Raw genomic sequence first — 22582 nt, 5'->3', positions numbered from 1 at the left:
TGAAATACTGTACAATGTTAGGATGACGAAACCTTCACGCTTTTACTTCCTGCCTGTTTTGCAGATAACAGGGAACTGGCTAGACTACACTTTTTCTACTTCACTTTTTCCTTTTAGTTACATCTTTTGTAAGATTATCCGGCCATTATTTAATAAAAACAGCTAATAATCACACTTTAATTTCCTAAACTCCAGTGGAAAACCGAGAGCTTCACTTATTGTGCCATAACATAACAGCTGTGTATAAGGCCTATTATTGCAATAAAAAAATAAAACAACAAAAAAAACAAACAAACAAAAAAAAAAAATATATATATATATTTACAGTGTATATATAATATTTCTATACAAATCTGAATAAGCGAACATAAACACGACTAAATATAGAATGAAATATATCTATCTATATAATCGTCTAAGGGTCACTTCTGTCTGTTTGTCACAGAAATCCCGCGTCGCTGATTGACCAATCAGCGACGGGCACAGTCCGGCCGCGAATTCGACCTTTCCTACTGTCAGTGCCCCCTCCATACTCCACTCCAGTCAGCGCTCACACAGGGTTAATAGATGCGTTACACCGCATTATGTCGCAGTGTAACGCAGTCCGTTAACGCTGCTATTAACCCTGTGTGCAGCATCAATAGTAAAAAGATCTAATGTTAAAAACAATTTAAAAAAAAATCATTATATACTCACCTTCCGGCGCCTTTCCCACTCCACGCGACGCTCCGGGCCATGCGTTGCGGTCTTGCGAGATGATGTAGCGGTCTCGCGAGACCGCAATGCATTCTTGGGACAGGAGCGTCGCGAGGAGCATCTCTAAACGCCTTGCCTGGATCCGGGGGCCGACAGAAAGTGAGTATATATCTATTTTTTATTTTAGTTATTTTTTTAACACGGATATGGTGCCCACATTGCTATATACTACGTGGGCTGTGTATATACTACGTCTCTGTGCTATAGACTGTGGCCTGTGCTATTTACTACATGGCTGTGTTATATACTTCGTGAGCTGTGCTATATTCTACGTGAGCTGTGCTATATACTACGTAGCTGTGCTCAGCACATCTGGGAACGCTTTTAAGACTTGAAAGCCATTACAGGTGACTACCTGAGGAAGATAGTAGAGAAAATGCAAAGGGTTTGTAAAGCGGTTGTCAGAGTAAACGGGGGTACTTTGGGGAATCTTGGGTATAACACACATTCTGGTTTGTCTCATTCATGTTTCTGTACTCATTCTTTCCATATGCTGCCTTTGAATCTACAATGTGCATATTCCAATAGGAACAAGGAAAACCATTGCATGAACAAATGTATTAAATCTTATCACCACTATTGTATGGAAATAAAACTTGAGTAAGATTCCCTTCTAGCAGATGGCCGTGAATATCCCAAAAAAGAAAAATACGTGCAATATTTATTCCAGGACAGAACATATTGTATTTTCTCCTAATCGGGAACAGCAGTTAGTGCATAGACAGAGAAGGGTGCTGGCTTAGCTATTGAAATGAGCCGTTGGCCAGCCGCCTTGACAAACCGCTTTCTAGTCTTGTGCATATACAGGAAACTCTGTCCTGTGTTGGATACAAACTAGAAGAGGACCTGCCAGGAGCAGAATTGTAAATGAAGATCAAGGCACCTCCAAGATGGGAAGTGTATTAGTAAATTGCTTAAAGGGGTTGTTCCCTACTTGAACAACCCTTTTTAATTTTTAGCCCCGATAAAATATTAAAACTTATGCTCTCATCCTGTGCCAGCACCGTTCCGCGGTGTCGGAACTTGCTCTCGTGCAGTGGTTGTGACACCGACCACCAATCAGTGCTGGCGTGATACTCGCTACCTACGTACGGATTGAACATGAAGAGGAGGTCCGGGCTGCAGCTGACCAATGGCTTACTCTTCACATTCAATCTGTATGTAGGCAGGGACAATGACGCCAGCAATGATTGGTGGCCAGTGTCACAACAACGCACAAGAGTTCCAAGATTGAGAGTGCCGATGCTGTGGGAATAGCGCCAACACAGGAGGTGAGGTATGTGTTTATTTTATTTTATCGTGGCCAAACATTTAGTTCAAGAAGGGGGTTGCCCTAGTAGTGGACAACCCCTTTAACTTTACTCATTGCTGTACAGTTTCTTAGTTTTACAGTCCCTCTAATAGGAAGGACGCCAGTGCTATTACCCACAGGTACGCATCCTTTTAGCATTCTTTTACGTTGCATGTGAGGACTGTTCTGAATATTTTTTTCACTTTTCTGTATTTCTTTCTTCCTCTATTTCTTTCTCCTCGGTTCTCCTTTTTACACAGTTGTTATGAGTTCTTCTGATAATCCGGCCTTTCATTCGCACTGTGCTGTCAAACTTGGAGACTTTCTGAAGAAAATGGTGTAACCCCCCCTGTAAATCTTCTCATTGAACTGCCAACACTTGTGTCAGTACACAAACAATGGCCGTTCTGTTTGCTGCTCTTCCCTTCGTCACTTTTAGCATGGCTCCTCCAAACTTTCCACTTCTGGCCGGGACAGGTAGAAAACCACAGTGATGACTGTACAGAACAGAGGCTCCTTTATGTTCAGGCTCCCTGCATGTCCTCCTTGGAGCTCACTTTCCGGGTTGCCGGTAATTCTGGCCTCCGCAGATGCTTCATGAACCCCGGCATCTGAATGTACAATTCAACAATTCTACCTTGCCAACTATGGCCTAAAAATAATCCCCGCTGGCAGCGCCGCCCGCCTGGAATATGGGTTTTGCATCCCGTTGATTTGACTTAATGGAGGAGACTGGAAGTGATAGTTTCTCACCAGACGATTACTATTGTGCTGTGCCCGGAGCAGCCATTATACTGCATCTGACGATGGCTACGTGACTGTACGACAGGCTAGTTACTACAAAGAGCCATCACTCCCCATCTAGAAGAAGAGCTCTTTAGATTGTCCTCCTTCATATGCCCAGAGATGAGTAGATCACACACGCTAATAAGCTTTGCTTTTCATTAGTTTTCAAATGAAGACTTTGATCTTTGTGACACTGAATTGATTTCTGTGGGCAATGCCGCGATTATCGGGAACAAAGCCAAATATTACACATTTGTGGCATTTAATTAGCCGCATTATTCACACTGCCTCCAGATAAGGATTGGGGGACGTCGCTGTCATTGCTCATGTAAGGAGCGGCACAACACCTGTGTCTGTCATGTCTTCTCTACATACGCAGATCATCATCAGATTATTTGCACATCTAGAAAATGGCTGCCAATCATGTCAGGTTGGACCAATGGAAGTCTGTTACATCAGTTTAAGGACCTATTCAGACATCAGTTTTTGTGGTACAAGTGTTATCCTTTTTCTTTTTTTTTTCATGGATTTGCACTCATACCTGTGATGGACATATGAACCACCTCATAGACTAATATTTTTTTTTATATTCATTCCACACAAAAACTCGAGAGTCCAAAATTAATCAGGGTGTCGGATCCAACTCACTAATGTAAGTCTGTGGAAATGTGTGAAAAATAAGACATCACTCGAATGCCATTTATGTTCTGTTCATTCTTCAGACTGTATGATAGAAGTGTGAAAAACCTCCATTGTTTTATTTTTATTTTATCCAAGAAAAACAGATGAAACTTTGACCAAACTGATGGTACAAACTGACATTGACCAAAATTGAACTCAGATCAAAAATTCTGATGAATCCCGGACCATTTTTTTTATTGCGAAAAAAGTCCCTGATGTCTTAATGAGCCCTAAGACTAAGTACAAATGAGTGCTGAACTTTATGGACCCATCACTTCCACCTCAGCAGATGTATAGCGGACAGGGGCGCGAGCTGCCTACTATTGGACCAGACTGGCGCATGCTGTGATCTTTCACGATAATCCCCCGTGTGTACCGCCACGTAAACTAACATTGGTTCATCTGCTGTCTTGTCTGCAGTTCGTAGCACACTCGGACTGAGAAGATTTTCGTCTGAACTTTCCCTATAGCTGGTCATTGACCTGAAATTTTCCGCGGATCAGTGACAGATCAAGCCTAGTTTTACACCCTCCTTACACATTGAACTAAAGTTGGCCGAAATTGTCTAATATGTACGGCCACCTCCCTATTCTCGCCCAAAAATCTGTCTGGGAAGAGAAGAATCCGACGCGTGCTTTGGATTTCCAACCAATGGCCGATCCTTTAGATCTCTGGGAGACAAATCACCTCAGGAGGGGTCTGTCATAGAGAACACAGAGGCCGATCACTCCTGTGTGTGGAGGAGTTGGTAGAGATCGAATGATCGTTGAGCCGACAGCTTTCTAATTAATTGTAATGTGTACAGATGATTAGGCTCAGTGAGAACGCCGACTATCAGATTTGATGTGCTCTGAAAAGGAAATTGCACACTTGCATAAACGTGTGTTGACGGGAGTGGTCTGATGAGAACATACACGTCTAGTTTCTGCTCACAATGGATGAGAAGTTCCAACATGTTTTGGCAAACAGTGGTCTGCTGTCAGTGGGTTTCTTTTTTTTTTTTTTTTAATCTTAACACATTCCCTGTTTTTTTTCTGCACTTGTGAACAGTTTAGGTCCATGCAATAAAGGACGTGTGGTCCATGTGGCAGATCTCATCCTCACATGTCTGCATCCTGTGTGCGCGATGTTTTAGTCCTGACACGTTACTGGCGGATGGATGATTTGGCTGCGATTTTCAACAATTGACAAACTTTCCACTTGTGGGAACCGGTTGACTGTACATGTCGTGGCCAGTTTTTCCTTCTTTAGTAGTTGAAATTGACTCTGCAGAAGTACAGTGTTATTTTTATATTTCCGTATTCGTTGTGCCATGATTTGACTAAGGGTATGTACAGATGAACAGTAAATGCTGGTATTCAGCAGGATTGCCAGGACCCATATAAACTATTGTGATCCTATGATGACAGCATTTCATACTTTTTTTTTCCTTCTGCCACAACTTGATGTCCGACAACTTTCCCCTATATTCATCCTGGGCCTCCTAAATAGCGAGCCACATGGCAGAAACAGAGGCCAGACCTACTGTGACATTAAAATCACAACAGTCTTTTGTATAATATATATATATATATATATATATATATATATATATATATATATATATATATATATATATATTGGTATATATATATATATATATATATATATATATATATATGACCATTTTTTTTCTCATGTCATAGTTGTTTTTTTGGTTTTTTTTTTTCATCTGGTATTAAATTGGAGGTGAGATGTCTGAACTTTTATTTATCCATACTCCTAATAATAGATCAGTGAAAAATAAATAACACAGATGGAAAAGTGAAGTACAAAGTGTCTTTCATGTTTTATCCTTTTTATATGGAGCACCAGAGAATTTAAGGGATTGTTCAAGCCTAGGATTCAAGTCTGCAGTCACTTTATTTGACTGCAGACTTGTTAGCGCGCTCACTGAAAGAACTGTCATGATTTTCTGGGAGCGGATGGGCATGTGATCGAAATAATGCGATTTGCATACATGCAGTCACGTGCCGACTAGATGTCTGCGACCGCGCTCAATATAAATGAATTGAGTGAGGCGGGACACGTCTAGTCGGAATGTGGCCAGAAGTATGCAAATTGCTCCTGGTACTGGATAATCTGAAGATTCACAAGTCTGCAGTTTCATAGTGACTGCAGACTTGACCCCAAGCCTGGATAACCCCTTTAATGGCCGAGTCTCATCCGCAAAGTGGATGAGAATAGGACAGGCTCGGAGTCTTCTAGACTGGAGATACGAATCCGTTTAAAAAAAGCAAAAACAAAACTGTGTGTATGGATCAGTGAGTCTCTGGATTCATGTCGTGTCCTAATGGAATAAAATGGACAGCGCACGGATCTGTCATGAATGTGTGAATGCAGCCTGAGTGTTGTGATCAATATTTGGACACCAATACAAAATCTATGAGCCCATACTTTAGCTGTTCTTGCCTTGCTCTTCTCACAGAGGCAGCGCGTCCCTCTTAGGCTACGTTCACATTTGCGTTGGGCAGAGCTGCGGAGGGCTGCGTACTTCCTCAGTTAAGCCCCGCCCACTGCAGCACCTCTTCCATTCTGCTCCGCCTATGTCTGCATGCATCCTGCGTACCTATCTTTAACATTGGGTACGCAGGCCATGTGGATGTATGTGGATGCGTCGTTTTGGCGCTGCGTCGAGCACAACATGTAGCATTTTGTTGCGGTCGGCGAAGCGTCAAAACGATGCATGCGTAGGCATCCGCATACATCCTCATGGCCTGCGTACCCAATGTTAAAGATGGGTATGCAGGACGCATGCAGACGTAGGCGGAGCAGAATGGAAGAGGTGTGGCAGTGGGCGGGGCTTAACGGTGGAAGTACGCAGCCCTCCGCAGCTCTGCCCAGCGCAAATGTGAACGTAGCCTTACAGGGCTATCCTCCCATAGAAGCTTTGCTGTGCGAGCAGAATTCTGTGTCCTACGGCTGCAGCCCCAGGTCTAATGTCTAAGACTTTGTGGAGGAGACCAGGAAAATGGGAATATGGGTCAATATAAATAATATCGGGATGGCTTTTCTGGTGCACATATATTTTATATTTATTTTTAGTGATGAGCGAATGTACTCGTTACTCAAGATTTCTCGAGCACGCTGAGGTCCTCCCGAGTATTTTTTTAGCGCTCGGAGATTTAGTTTTTCTTGCCGCAGCTGAATGATTTACATCTGTTAGCCAGCATAAGTACATGTGGGGGTTGCCTGGTTGCTAGGGAATCCCCACATGCTGGCTAACAGATGTAAATCATTAAGCTGCGGCAAGAAAAACTTAAATTTCCGAGCGCTAAATAAATACTCGGACGACCTCAGTGTGCTCGAGAAATCTTGAGTAACGAGTATATTTGCTCATCACTATTTATTTTGCTTGTGCACACAAGGTATTGTCATAATATGATATAATTACTACGTGGTGAGGTGTACACCAAACAAAAGTACAAAGGTTCAACAAAGTGTAAATCCTGCATTTCAAGTCGTTCTAAGTACACCACATACAAGTCCAGTTTATCTGTTGTTTCATACATAAAGGCTTAGGTCTTCTCCGAGTCCGGTCACTGTCCCATTTGTCCTTTTAATCTGAAATGCTGTCGGTACATGGGAGAGCCGCGCTGGTCTTGTTGCTAATACAAGATAATTGCTGATTGCCCAAAATAATCAGAAATAAACTTTACAAAAAGTGTAATAATGTGAGAATATATATTGCATCCTGAGGACCTCTCACCAAGCTAAAAGAGGGCAGTTTCTTCTCTTTATGCCTGCTGCTCCCCTGAGTGTTCCCTTTTTTTATTTTTATTTTTTAAAGTGCTGCATGGTTCCCGAGATAAGGTCCTTTTTATTTAGTGCTACTTTGTATGATCTTTACCAAGATGATGTGTCTCACAGGTAATAATGCAGAGCAGCCTAAAGACACGCCCCCAAATAATCCAGTAAGCTCCACCTCCTTGGAGAATTAATGTAAGTCTATGGACCCTTTTTGTCAGTATCATCACACTTAAAAATATGTTCTCATGTACATAGTTTTTTTTTGTACATTTTATTTTTCTGCAAGAAAAATACTGCAAAGCTGCAAAGGAAATTACACGTTTTTGGTGCATTTTTTTTTTTACACATTTGATGCATTTATTTTTTTTTGTGCTAAACCATTTTGATCTCAATGGGGAAAAATCTGCAGGAAAAACACGCCGCAGGTCATAAGATGCAAGTGAAAAAAATTCCCCGTGTGAATGAGGTTTTAAAAATCGCATTAATTTTGCTGTTACTGTAAAACACTGCCGGCCCTATCATTATGGCTGGTGTTTTGTACAAGTGTTCATGAATTCCGTGCATGTTACTCCAGCGCTGCTTTCAACAACAGGGACATTTTACAACTGCTGCCTTCCTCCTCCAGAAATGCAAGTTTACAGTAATTTACACTATGAAAATGGCGTAACTTTCAATAAATTTGCTGAACAGGCTTCACCAAGCACTGTACCACCAAAGCTCTACCCACATTGATGCAGCTGCCTGGACCTGGCATAAAAAGGACAAAAGTTGGAAAACTTTTTTTTATGCAACTGGAAGCGTTCCGCGATCATACATCGCCGCCGCTGCCTGCCATGATGGTACGTCTGACGCTGCGTGCCATGGTAGCACATATCCGCCACTGCATGTCACGGTAGCACATCTCCACTGCTGCGTGCCACGGTAGCATGTCTCCGCTGCTGCGTGCCACGGTAGCACGTCTCCGCCACTGCGTGCCGCGGTAGCACGTCTCCGCCGCTTTTTCCATGGTAGCACGTCTCCGCCTCTGCGTGCCATGGTAGCACATCGCCGCCGCTGCGTGCCATGATGGTACGTCTGCTGCTGCGTGCCACGGTAGCACGTCTCCGCCACTGCGTGCCATGGTAGCAAGTCTCCGCCACTGCATGCCGCGGTAGCACGTCTCCGCCGCTGCGTGCCGCGGTAGCACGTCTCTGCCGCTGTGTGCCGCGGTAGCACGTCTCTGCAGCTGTGTGCCGCGGTAGCACGTCTCTGCCGCTGTGTGCTGCGGTAGCACGTCTCTGCCGCTGTGTGCCGCGGTAGCACGTCTCTGCCGCTGTGTGCCGCGGTAGCACGTCTCTGCAGCTGTGTGACGCGGTAGCACGTCTCTGCCGCTGTGTGCCGCGGTAGCACGTCTCTGCCGCTGTGTGCCGCGGTAGCACATCTCTGCCGCTGCGTGCCGCGGTAGCACGTCTCTGCCGCTGTGTGCCGCGGTAGCACGTCTCTGCCGCCGCGTGCCGCGTTAGCACGTCTCCGCCGTTGCGTGCCGCGTTAGCACGTCTCCGCCGTTGCGTGCCGCGGTAGCACGTCTCCGCCGTTGCGTGCCGCGGTAGCACGTCTCCGCCGTTGCGTGCAGCGGTAGCACGTCTCTGCCGCTGCGTGCTGCGGTAATTATTTTGAAAATAAAACGTTATTTGAAAATGTAAATCACTTAAGATAAAAAAAAAAAAAAAAAAAAGTATTTCTGAAGTAAGAGAAGACGAGCTGGTATTTTGTCATTTGGAAGATTCGGCTGAGGATGTTCCATCAGTTTCATTAAACCACAAGTATATTTAGCTAAATGGATGCATGTCTGTTCTCTAGTTGGGATTGTGGTTTGCATTTCTGGAAATGGCATACATGATTGAAGTGACGGATGCATTTCAATCACGGAGTATGGGAAGAAGTGATGAGGTTCCAGAATAATCCTTCTGAAGACTTTGGGCGTTCATGACAGCTGACGCCAACAAGCTGCCTCAATGTCCGCCTCTGCTGCCGTTCATTACATATGACCTTGGAATAAAAGATCTCAAAGTTTCCCTACTTTCTAATAAAAATGGTCAAAAAGACTGAGCAATATCTTCAGAGATAGAAGCACAGCGCTCCGCTAGCAATGTAGGGAGCTCTAAATCTGCTTCCTAGACTTATTTTTTATGGCATTCTCATGCAAAGCTTATTAAAATCTCCCTCTACCTTGTGCTGGTGATGAATGTCACTGTGTTCTAGGAAAGGTGGCCATGTACCTTAGATAGCTGTTGGCCTCAGGCTTATTCAGCCACCAGGTGTTCCAGCCAACCCTTCCTGCCCATTGCCATGCACGCTTGGTTCAACCGAGTGTGCATGTATTCCTATCGCAGAGAAGGGATGTTAGAACTCTGACAGACTCCTGGGGGGATGACTTGTCTCCTTATAGAAACAATGGATCCGTCAGGATGAATGAAAATGTCCAAATCTTTCTGTCCTTTCCTCCAACATCTGCAGATTTGGAATATTTAGTGGTTTCATTTCATGATAGGCAACCAACTTGCATCTAATGAGTGTGGGCACCTAAAGTCTCAGACATAGTGTCGCCTCATTACGTTCTCTGGCTCCATCTTCCTTTTCTTATTAGAGATGGAAGTTTTAGATTCTGTGCATAAAGAATCGATTGCCATGTCCTACCAGTATTGAGCTAAAGTATACAGGATCGAGTGACTGATTTTTCTCTTTTGCATCATCATTATTCTTGTAAATGCTGCTCTTAAACATGGTGAGACAAGACTTGGGTGGGGTTTTGTTTCCTCCGGCTGCAAAATCCATTTTTTCTTATAAAACTGGCAAAGATGGCATCTATTGTTACACACCCTCAGCTGTAATAAGTACCTGATGAAAGCTTAGTTCAGGGGGCAAATTACCGAGGACTTTCTACATTTTACACATACCTTAAGAAATCAATTATGTCCACTATATGGATGAGTGTATTTGGACACCTACACAATAAACTTACCAGAACCTTTATGACATCTCATACGAAAATCCATAGGTATCAGGGTGGAATTAAAATCAATGTTTTAAAAAAAAAAAAAAAAAAAAAAAAAAATCGGATTTTTTTTATTTAAATCGGATTTTTTTGATTTAAATCGGATTTTTTTCAATAAACTGCTTTTTGAGGAAAATATTTTACCATCCAAAGGTTCTTCCATCATGAGATAAAGCTGAGTTGTTTAACTCAGTAGAATAAAGGCTGTATATGTGTAACATTCACAATGCCATGCTCTTCCAGAGGTTTTTGTAGGATTAGTGGGCAGTTTCTCTCCTATATTATCACAGATGCTCGCTTTACTTATGCAGTTCTTAAAACTGAATTTGACTCCGCAGAGGCCCCAGCCTCTTCTTCACGGCAAAAATGTTACAACATGAACGGAGTTGAGAAAAAGGCCTTAATCCTATTGTTCTACAAACCTATGAATACAGAATCAACCCCTTCAGTGCCAAGACCAATAAGTTAGACAATATGTTTCTGATTGTTTGGAGTGGAATAGATCTGCACAACACAAGAAGAATGTGAATCTTCTGAGATGAGAAGTCATCTTCATCACCGCACTTCTCATGATGTTGCCTCATTCGCGCCACCAGGCCTTGCATCTCTTTGTTGCATCGTTTGCATTTTGCACGCATGCCTGCCTTACCGATAGGCGAAGGAGCTTCATTAAAATATTCCCAAACTGGGTCTCTTTTACGGCCTGCTGCCATTATAAGGAAAGAATGTAATAAACCTCAGATCGTACACACAAACAGATCCAGACTTGTCTGTCTGTGGCTATGCTGCAGTATTATGCTCAAAGTTTGACTTTCATTTTCTTGTCTGCTTGCCCTTCCTCCTCCTCACACTTAGATTCACATTCTTCTTGTGTTGTGCAGATCTATTCCACTCCAAACAATCAGAAACATATTGTCTAACTTCTTGGACTTGGCACTGAAGGGGTTGATTCTGTATTCATAGGTTTGTAGAACAATAGGATTAAGGTCTTTTTCTCAACTCTGTTCATGTTGTAACATTTTTGCCTTGAAGAAGAGGCTGGGACCTCTGCGGAGTCAAATTCAGTTAGGTAGAAACTTTGATTTAAATCACTGATTTAAATCAAGCCTTACTGACTAGTGATTTAAATCGTGATTTAAATCGTGATTTAAATCAGTTAGATTTAAATCAAATCCACCCTGATAGGTATTAATATGGACTTGGTCACCACCTTGCAGCTTCTGATCTTTTGGGAAGTCTTCCTACAAGATTTTGTTGTGTGTGGAAATTTTTGCCCAATTATCTAGAGGAACATTTTTGAAGTGACATTGATGTTGGGTGAGCGGACCTGGCTCACAATCTGTTGTAGTTCATCTTGAAGGTGGTTGTAATCCTGACTGTGTGGACCAGTCAAGTTCTTCCTCATCAGATTCCCCCAACCGTCCCTTAATGAACCGTACTCTGGGCATTGGAGCACAGTCATGGTGGAACAGGAATGGAAATATGTTCGGGTGGATTCGGAACTCCCAAATCTATGAATTGAGAGACGGCACATGCATTTCTACCTGTCTACACCCTGGAGGTCGGAAGAGAGGCCTGGTGGGGACCCCTTTTCTGGAGATAGATGGGCCACATTTATGACATATCTAATAGATATGCTCTAAATGTCTTTTGTGAGGCAACCCGTCATTTATTAAACTACCGTAGGTTTACATCTACCCTTTTTCTTATGAAGCTGTAGTCTGGCTGCCACGACACCTTGGTTCTTCATTTTTTGCTCACTTCTTGATTGTAGAATTTATCATGCTATTTACAGTTTATGACAATGAATGAAATGCCGCGCTCCCGCCCCGGCGTGGTCTGCTGCTCCTGCTGTTATAGAGAATATCTTTGTTATCCTTGGAACTTTTGCTGACAATAGATCTACGTTTGCATCACTTTAGCCTTCAGAGCTGTAATAATTGAGGGAACTTCCTGTTTCCATCATGAAGTAATGAACAGTTCTACTGTTGAATTGTTTTCGTTACCTTGGTAAGTTTGGCTGCATTTGTATACTCTGAATGTTCTTGTGTTTGGTCTGCCAGAGGTTCAGCTGGAGTAAGCCAGCTTCATCTAGCCATGCGGCTCACATTTATGGCCTCTTGTACTCCTTTCTATATTTTTAGCTAGATAACAAATTTTACAAAAAAAAAAAATGCTGTATCGAAAAGTTCTATCAGCCCATTTATGTGATCGATATACCGTACTTAAAAAGGCAAGGAAAATGTTTGTATCAAACGGAGGCTTCACCAGGATTTTTTCTGGATTGTCTCGATTCTCTTTCATTCATATGACCGTATTAAGCTCTGTGTTGTAGATTACCTCAGCAGACTAATATTTTAGGATATATACAGATGTCAATAAAGTGTGTGTGTATACACTGCTCAAAAAATAAAGGGAACGCTTAAACAGAATCTAACTTCAAGTAAATCAAACTTCTGTGAAATCAAACTGTCCACTTAGGAAGCAACACTGATTGACAATCAATTTCATATGCTGTTGTGCAAATTGAATAGACAACAGATGGAAATTATTGGCAATTATCAAGGCACACTCAATAAAGGAGTGGTTCCGCAGATGGGGACCACAGACCACATCTCAGTACCAATGCTTTCTGGCTGATGTTTTGGTCACTTTTGAATGTTGGTTGTGCTTTCACACTCGTGGTAGCATGAGATGGGCTCTACAACCCACACAATTGGCTCAGGTAGTGCAGCTCATCCAGGATGGCACATCAATACGAGCTGTGGCAAGAAGGCTTGCTGTGTCTGTCAGCGTAGTGTCCAGAGGCTGGAGGCACTGCCAGTAGACAGGCCAGTACACCAGGAGACGTGGAGGGGGCCATAAGAGGGCAACAACCCAGCAGCAGGACCGCTACCTCAGCCTTTGTGCAAGGAGGAACACTGCCAGAGCCATGCAAAATGACCTCCAGCAGGCCACAAATGTGCATGTATCTGCAGAAGCGGTTAGAAACCGACTTCATGAGGATGGTCTGAGTGCCCGACGTCTACAGATGGAGGTTGTGCTCACAGCCAAACACCATGCAAAACGATTGGCATTTGCCGCAGAACACCAGGATTGGCAAAATTGCCACTGGTGCCCTGTGCTCTTCACAGATGAAAGCAGGTTCACACTGAGCACATGTGACCGATGTGACAGTCTGGAAATGCTGTGGAGAGTGATCTGCTGCCTGCAACATCCTTCAGCATGACTGGTTTGGCAGTGGGTCAGTAATGGTGAAGAGGTGGCATTTCTTTGGAGGGCCGCTCAGCCCTCCATGTGCTCGCCAGAGGTAGCCTGACTATCCGCCTCCTCATCAGAAGCATGCCCAGGTGTTGTAGGGAGGTCATACAGGCACGTGGAGGCCACACACACACTACTGAGCATAATTTCCTTGTTTTATTATTATACATTTTTATAGCGCCATTTAATCCATGGTGCTTTACATGTGAATACGGGGCAAATATAGACAAATACATTAAACATGAGCAAAAAACATGGCACACAGGTACATAAGGAGGGAGGACCCTGCCCGCGAGGGCTCACAGTCTGCAGGGGATCAGGTTGTGCAGCGTTTCAGTAGGTTGAGGATCACTGCAGGCTATAGGCTTGTCGGAGGAGGTGAGTCTTCAGGTTCTTTTTGAAGGTTTCCATGGTAGGCGAGAGTCTGATATGTTGGGGTAGAGAGTCCCAGAGTATGGGGGAAGCACAGGAGAAGTCTTGGTATTGAGGCATTTCCACTGAGTTTGGATCAGACTGTAAGTCCAGGCCTCCATTGGTTAATAAATTTGATTTCCATTGATGATTTTTGTGATTTTGTCGTCAGCACATTCAACTTTGTACAGAACAAAGTATTCAGTGAGAATATTTCATTCATTCAGATCTAGGATGTGTTATTTGAGTGTTCCCTATATTTTTTGAAGCTATATATATATATATATATATATATATATATATATATATGTATGTATGTATGTATATATATATATATATATATATACTAGCTGAAGAGCCCGGCGTTGCCTGGGCATAGTGAATATCTGTGGTTAGTTATAGCACCTCACTTCTCTTATTTTCCCATCACGCCTCTCATTTTCCCAATCACATCTTTCATTTTCCCCCTCACACCTCTCATTTTCTCCCTCACTCCTCTCATTCCCCCCTAACACTTGTCATTTCAACCTCACATCTGTCATTTTCTGATCACTCCACTATTTTTCCTCACTTCTCTCATTTTGTACTCACACCTTTTCATTTTCACCTCACACCTCATTTTCACCTCATCACCTCAGTATATACATGTTTGTCATCTCCCTTATATATAGTATACATCTGTATGTCATCTCCTGTGTATAGTATATACCTGTATGTCATCTCCCCTGTATATAGTATATACCTGCTGTGTGTCATCTCCACTATATATAGTATATACCTGAATGTCATCTCCTTCTATATATAGTATATACCTGTATGTCAACTCCTCCTGTATATAGTATATACCTGTGTCATCTCCTCCTGCATATAGTATATACCTGCATGTCATCTTCTGTATATATAGCATATACCTGTATGTCATCTCCTCCTGTATATAGTATATACCGGTGTCATCTCCCCTGTATATAGTATATATCTGAGTGTCATCTCCTCCTGCATATAGTATATACCTGCATGTCATCTTCTATATATAGCATATACCTGTATGTCATCTCCTCCTGTATATAGTATATACCTGTATGTCATCTCCTCCTGTATATATATGTACCTATATGTCATCTCCTCCTCTATATAGTATATACCTGTGTGTCATCTCTCCTGTATATAGTATATATCTGTGTCATCTCCCCTGTATATAGTATATACCTGTGTGTCATCTCCTCCTGTATTAGACCTCGTTCACACGTTATTTGCTCAGTATTTTTACCTCAGTATTTGTAAGCTAAATTGGCAGGCTGATAAATCCCCAGCCAACAGGAAGCCCTCCCCCTGGCAGTATATATTAGCTCACACATACACATAATAGACAGGTCATGTGACTGACAGCTGCCGTATTTCCTATATGGTGCAATTGTTGTAGTTTGTCTGCTTATTAATCAGATTTTTATTTTTGAAGGATAATACCAGACTTGTGTGTGTTTTAGGGCGAGTTTCGTTTGTCAAGTTGTGTGTGTTGAGTTGCGTGTGGCGATATGCATGTAGCGACTTTTGTGAGATGAGTTTTGTGTAGCAACATGCGTGTAGCAACTTTTTGTGTGTCGAGTTACATGTGACAGGTTAGTGTAGCAAGTTGTGTGCAGCAAGTTTTGCGCATGGCGAGTTTTGCGCGTTGCGAGTTTTATGTGTGGTGCCTTTTGAGTATGTGCAAGTTTTGTGTGAGGCAACTTTTGCATGTGTTGCAACTTTTGTGCATGTGGCAATTTTTCCGCGTGTGCAAGTTTTGCGTGTGGCGAGTTTTTCATGAGGAGAATTTTGCACTTGTGGTGAGTTTTGCAAGAGCCTAGTTTTTGCATGTGGCGAGTTCTGCGCGTGGTGAGTTTTGAGTGGCGACTTTTGTGTTTTGACTTTTATGTGGCGAGGTTGGTGTATTTGTGGTGAAATGTGTGCTGAGGGTAATATGTGTTCAAGCACGTGGTAGTGTGTGGCGCATTTTGTGTGTGCTCATATCCCCGTGTGTGGTGAGTATCCCATGTCGAGGCCCCACCTTAGCAACTGTACGGTATATACTCTTTGGCGCCATCGCTCTCATTCTTTAAGTCCCCCTTGTTCACATCTGGCAGCTGTCAATTTGCCTCCTACACTTTTCCTTTCATTTTTTCCCATTATGTAGATAGGGGCAAAATTGTTTGTTGAATTGGAACGCGCGGGGTTAAAATTTCACCTCACAACATAGCCTATGACGCTCTCGGGGTCCAGACGTGTGACTGCAAAATTTTGTGGCTGTAGCTGCGACGGTGCAGATGCCAATCCCGGACACACACACACACACACACACACACACACACACACACACACACACACACACACACACACACACACACACACACACACTCAGCTTTATATAGTAGATATATATATCAAAAGTTTGGACACCTTCTCATTCAAAGATTTATCTTTATTTTCATGACTGACAATTGTACATTCACACTGAGGGCATCAAAACTATGAATTAACACATGTGGAATTATATACTTAACAAAAAAGTGTGAAACAACTGAAATTATGTTTTATATTCTAGGTTCTTCAAAGTAGCCACCCTTTGCTTTGATGACTGCTTTGCACACTCTTGGCATCTCTTGATGAGCTTCAAGAGGTAGTCACCGGGAATGGTTTTCACTTCACAGGTGTGCCCTGTCAGGTTTAATAAGTGAGATTTCTTGCCTTATAAATGGGGTTGGGACCATCAGTTGTGTTGTGCAGAAGTCTGGTGGATACACAGCTGATTGTCCTACTGAATAGACTGTTAGAATTTGTATTATGGCAAGAAAAAAGCAGCTAAGTAAAGAGAAACGAGTGGCCATCATACTTTAAGAAATGAAGGTCAGCCAGTCCAAAAAATTGTGAAAACTTTGAAAGTGTCCCCAAGTGCAGTTGCAAAAACCATCAAGAGCTACAAAGAACTTGGCTCACATGAGAACCGCCCCAGGAAAGGAAGACCAAGAGTCACCTCTGCTTCTGAGGATAAGTTTATCCCAGTCATCATCCTCAGAAATCGCAGGTTAGCAGCAGCTCAGAATTGACACAAGGTCAATGCCACACAGAGTTCTAGCAGCAGACACATCTCTACAACAACTGTTAAGAGGAGACTTTGTGCAGCAGGCCTTCATGGTAAAATAGCTGCTAGGAAACCACTGCTAAGGACAGGCAACAAACAGAAGAGACTTGTTTGTGCTAAAGAACACAATAAATGGACATTAGACCAGTGGAAATCTGCTTTGGTCTGATGATTCCAAATTTCAGATCTTTGGTTCCAATTACCCTGTCTTTGTGCGACGCAGAAAAGGTGAACGGATGGACTCTACATGCCTGGTTACCATCGTGAAGCATGGAGGAGGAGGCATGATGGCGTGGGGGTGCTTTGCTTGTGACACTGTTGGGGATTTATTCAAAATTGAAGGCATACTGAACCAGCATGGCTACCACAGCATCTTGCAGCGGCATGCTATTCCATCTGGTTTTGTTTAGTTGGACCATCATTTATTTTTCAACAGGACAATGACCCCAAACACACCTCCAGGCTGTGTAAGGGATATTTGACCAAGAAGGAGAGTGATGGGGTGCTACGCCAGATGACCTGGCCTCCACAGTCACCAGACCTGAACCCAATCGAGATGGTTTGATGTAAGCTGGACCGCAGAGTGAAGGCAAAAGGGCCAACAAGTGCTAAGCGTCTCTGGGAACTCCTTCAAGACTGTTGGAAGACCATTTCCGGTGACTACGTCTTGAAGCTCAACAAGAGAATGCCAAGAGTGTGCAAAGCAGTCATCAAAGCAAAAGGTGGCTACTTTGAAGAACATAGACTATAAGACATATTTTCAGTTGTTTCACACTTTTTTGCTAAGTATATAATTCCACATGTGTTAATTCATAGTTTTGATGCCTTCAGTGTGAATATACAATTTTCATAGTCATGAAAATACAGAAAAATCTTTGAATAAGAAGGTGCGTCCAAACTTTTGGTCTGTACTGTGTGTTTGTGTGTGTGTGTGTGTGTGTGTGTGTATATATATATATATATATATATATATGTATATAATATATAGATAGATAGATAGATATGTCTCTCTCTCTATATATCTATAATATAACGCTGGGAGCGTCACTCTGTCCGAAGCCTTTATAGACTGCGCAAGCGCGGGCACAGTCTGGACCCCACAGAGTGACGCTCCCACCGGAGAGGCAGGGACCGTGGACGCGCCAGGAGGGTATTATATTCACCTGTCACCCGTTCCAGCGCTGCGTGCGGCTCCGTGTTCCGGGTCCTGTGACGTTCACAGTTCAGAGGGCGCGATAACACACTTAATGCGCGCCGCCCTCTGACTGAACAGTCACAGCCAGAGGAGCCGGAACACGGAGCGGCGTGCAGCGCTGGATCACGGCCAGGTGAATATAGCAAGTGTCGGGGGGCCTGAGCTAGCGGCGATACCGGCACCTGACCCCCACAGCTCGCCGATGTCCCCGCCTGCTCAGGCCCTCAGCACTGGGCGCCCAGCGACGATAGGTGAGTATGGTATTTTTTTTTTTTATATATCGCAGCAGCATACGGGGCATATACAATGGAGCATCTTATGGGGCCATCAACCATAATGGAGCAGTGTACGGGGGCATATACTATGGAGCATCTTATGGGGCCATCAACCATAATGGAGCAGTGTACGGGGGCATATAATATGGAGCATCTTATGGGGGCCAGCAACTATAATGGAGCAGTGTACAGGGGCATATACTATGGAGCATCTTATGGGGGCCATAAGCCATAATGGAGCAGTGTACGGGGGCATATACTATGGAGCATCTTATGGGGCCATCAACCATAATGGAGCAGTGTACGGGGGCATATAATATGGAGCATCTTATGGGGGCCATCAACTATAATGGAGCAGTGTACAGGGGCATATACTATGGAGCATCTTATGGGGGCCATCAACCATAATGGAGCAGTGTACGGGGTCATATACTATGGAGCATCTTATGGGGGCCATAAACCATAATGGAGCAGTGTACAGGGGCATATAATATGGAGCATCTTATGGGGGCCATCAACCATAATGGAGCAGTGTACGGGGGCATATACTATGGAGCATCTTATGGGGGCCATCAACCATAATGGAGCAGTATACGGGGGCATATAATATGGAGCATCTTATGGGGGCCATGAACCATAATGGAGCAGTGTACGGGGGCATATACTATGGAGCATCTTATGGGGGTCATCAACGATAATGGAGCAGTGTACGGGGGCATATACTATGGAGCATCTTATGGGGCCATCAACCATAATGGAGCAGTGTATGGGGGCATATACAATGGAGCATCTTATGGGGGTCATCAACCATAATGGAGCAGTGTACGGGGGCATATACTATGGAGCATCTTATGGGGCCATCAACCATAATGGAACAGTGTACGGGGGCATATAATATGGAGCATCTTATGGGGGCCATCAACTATAATGAAGCAGTGTACAGGGGCATATACTATGGAGCATCTTATGGGGGCCATCAACCATAATGGAGCAGTGTACGGGGCCATATACTATGGAGCATCTTATGGGGGCCATAAACCATAATGGAGCAGTGTACGGGGGCATATAATATGGAGCATCTTATGGGGGCCATCAACCATAATGGAGCAGTGTACGGGGGCATATACTATGGAGCATCTTATGGGGGCCATTAACCATAATGGAGCAGTATACGGGGGCATATAATATGGAGCATCTTATGGGGGCCATCAACCATAATGGAGCAGTGTACGGGGGCATATAATATGGAGCATCTTATGGGGGTCATCAACCATAATGGAGCAGTGTACGGGGGCATATCTATGGAGCATCTTATGGGGCCATCAACCATAATGGAGCAGTGTACGGGTGCACATACTATGGAGCATCTTATGGGGGCCATAAACCTTTATGGAGCAGTGTACGGGGCATATACTATGGAGCATCTTATGGGGGCCATAAACCTTTATGGAGCAGTATACGGGGCATATACTATGGAGCATCTTATGGGGGCCATAAACCTTTATGGAGCAGTGTACGGGGCATATACTATGGAGCATCTTATGGGGGCCATAAACCTTTATGGAGCAGCGTATGGGGCATATGGATGGAGGCAGCAAATTACAGAACGGTGGTGCAGGATGGGAGCAGCACATGACAGAACGGGGGTGCAGGATGGCAGCAGCACATGACAGAATGGGGGCGCAGGATGGTAGCAGCACATGACAGAACGGGTGCAGGATGGAAGCAGCACATGACAGAATGGGGGTGCAGGATGGAAGCAGCACATGACAGAACGGGGGTGCAGGATGGGTGCAGCACATGACAGGATGGGGACGCAGGATGGAGCAGCACATGACAGGATGGGGGCGCAGGATGGGTGCAGCACATGACAGGATGGGGACGCAGGATGGAGCAGCACATGACAGGATGGGGGCGCAGGATGGGAGCAGCAAATGACAGAATGGAGGCGCAGGATGGGTGCAGCACATGTCAGAATAGAGGCGCAGGATGGCTGTAGCACATGACAGGATGGGGATGCAGGATGGAGCAGCACATGACAGGATGGGGACGCAGGATGGAGCAGCACATGACAGGATGGGGACGCAGGATGGAGCGGCACATACCAGGATGGAGACCAATGTAAATGCTCGCCACCCGGGCGTAGAACGGGTTCAATAGCTAACATATATATATATATATATATATATATATATATATATATATATATGTATATGTATATGTGTGTGCATATATATATGCTGCTGCAGACCCTCTCATCCCTTGGCATCACAGACTAGGCCCTATCCTGGATCTCGTCATACCTAACTGACCGGACATTCAGCGTCTCCCACTCACACACCACCTCCTCACCTCGCCCCCTATCTGTCGGGTTCCCTCAAGGTTCAGTTCTAGGACCCCTGCTCTTCTCCATTTACACCCTTGGCCTGGGACAGGTCATAGACTCTCACGGCTTTCAGTATCATCTCTATGCTGACGACATACAGATCTACATCTCTGGACCAGATATCGCCTCCCTACTAACCAGAATCCCTCAATGTCTGTCTGCTATTTCATCCTTCTCCTCCACTAGATTTCTAAAACTTAACATGGACAAAACAGAATTCATCATCTTTCCCCATCTCACACGACCTCCCCAACGAACCTATCCATTACAGTAAACGGCTTCCCACTCTCCCCAGTCCCACAAGCCCGCTGTCTTGGGGTAATCCTTGACACTGATCTCTCCTTCAAACCACATATCCAAGCTCTTTCTACTTCCTGCCGCCTCCAACTCAAAAATATTTCACGGATCCGTACATTCCTAAACCAAGAATCTGCAAAAACTCTAGTCAATGCCCTCATCATCTCCCGCCTCGACTACTGTAACCTCCTGCTCTGTGGCCTCCCCTCTAACACTCTTGCACCCCTCCAATCTATTCTAAACTCTGCTGCCAGACTAATCCACCTGTCCCCCCGCTATTCCCCGGCCTCTCCCCTCTGTCAATCCTTGCACTGGCTTCCCATCACCCAGAGACTCCAGTACAAAAGCCTAACCATGACATACAAAGCCATCCACAACCTGTCTCCTCCATACATCTGTGACCACGTCTCCCGGTATTTTGCTGCACGCAACCTCCGATCCTCACAAGATCTCCTTCTCTACTCCCCTCTTATCTCCTCTTCCCACAATCACATACAAGATTTCTCTCGTGCATCCCCCATACTCTGGAACTCTCTACCACAACACATCAGATTCTCACCTACCATCGAAACCTTCAAAAAGAACCTGAAGACGCACCTCTTCGGACAAGCCTACAGCCTGCAGTAACCACCGATCGACCAAACCGCTGCATGACCAGCTCTACCCTCACCCACTGTATCCTCACCCATCCCTTGTAGATTGTGAGCCCTCGCGGGCAGGGTCCTCTCGCCTCCTGTACCAGTTATGACTTGTATTGTCTAAGATTATTGTACTTGTTTTATTATGTATACCCCTCCTCACATGTAAAGCGCCATGGAATAAATGGCGCTATAATAAATAATAATATATAAATATATATATATATATATATATATATATATATATATATATCTACTATATAATTGTCTAAGGGTCACTTCCGTCTTTCTGTCTGTCCTTCTTTCTTTCTGTCATGGAAATCCCAAGTCGCTGATTGGTCGTGGCAAAACAGCCACGACCAATCAGCGACGGGCACGGTCCGGCAGCAAAATGGCCGCTCCTTACTCCCCGCAGTCAGTGCCCGCAGTCCATACTCCCCTCCAGTCAGCGCTCACACAGGGTTAAGGCAGCGTTAACGGACCGCGTTATGCCGCGGTGTAACACACTCCGTTAACGCTGCTATTAACCCTGTGTGAACCACTTTTTACTATTGATGCTGCCTATGCAGCATCAATAGTAAAAAGATCTAATGTTAAAAATAATTTAAAAAATCCGCTACGTCATCTCGCAAGACCGCAATGCACTCTTGGGACCGGAGCGTCGCGA

The 22582-nt window shown here is 44.2% G+C and overlaps 1 protein-coding gene across 4 annotated transcripts in view; it reads left to right on the top strand.

The window, feature by feature from the left end:
* ABR (ABR activator of RhoGEF and GTPase) overlaps positions 1–22582 on the top strand; it is a 427958-nt gene that overhangs the window by 216383 nt on the left and 188993 nt on the right. The window lies entirely within an intron of this gene.

This window comes from Ranitomeya imitator, chromosome 3 (genome assembly GCF_032444005.1).
Source record: "Ranitomeya imitator isolate aRanImi1 chromosome 3, aRanImi1.pri, whole genome shotgun sequence".
NCBI lineage: Eukaryota > Metazoa > Chordata > Amphibia > Anura > Dendrobatidae > Ranitomeya > Ranitomeya imitator.
This window is presented reverse-complemented; position numbering and strand designations above follow the sequence as displayed.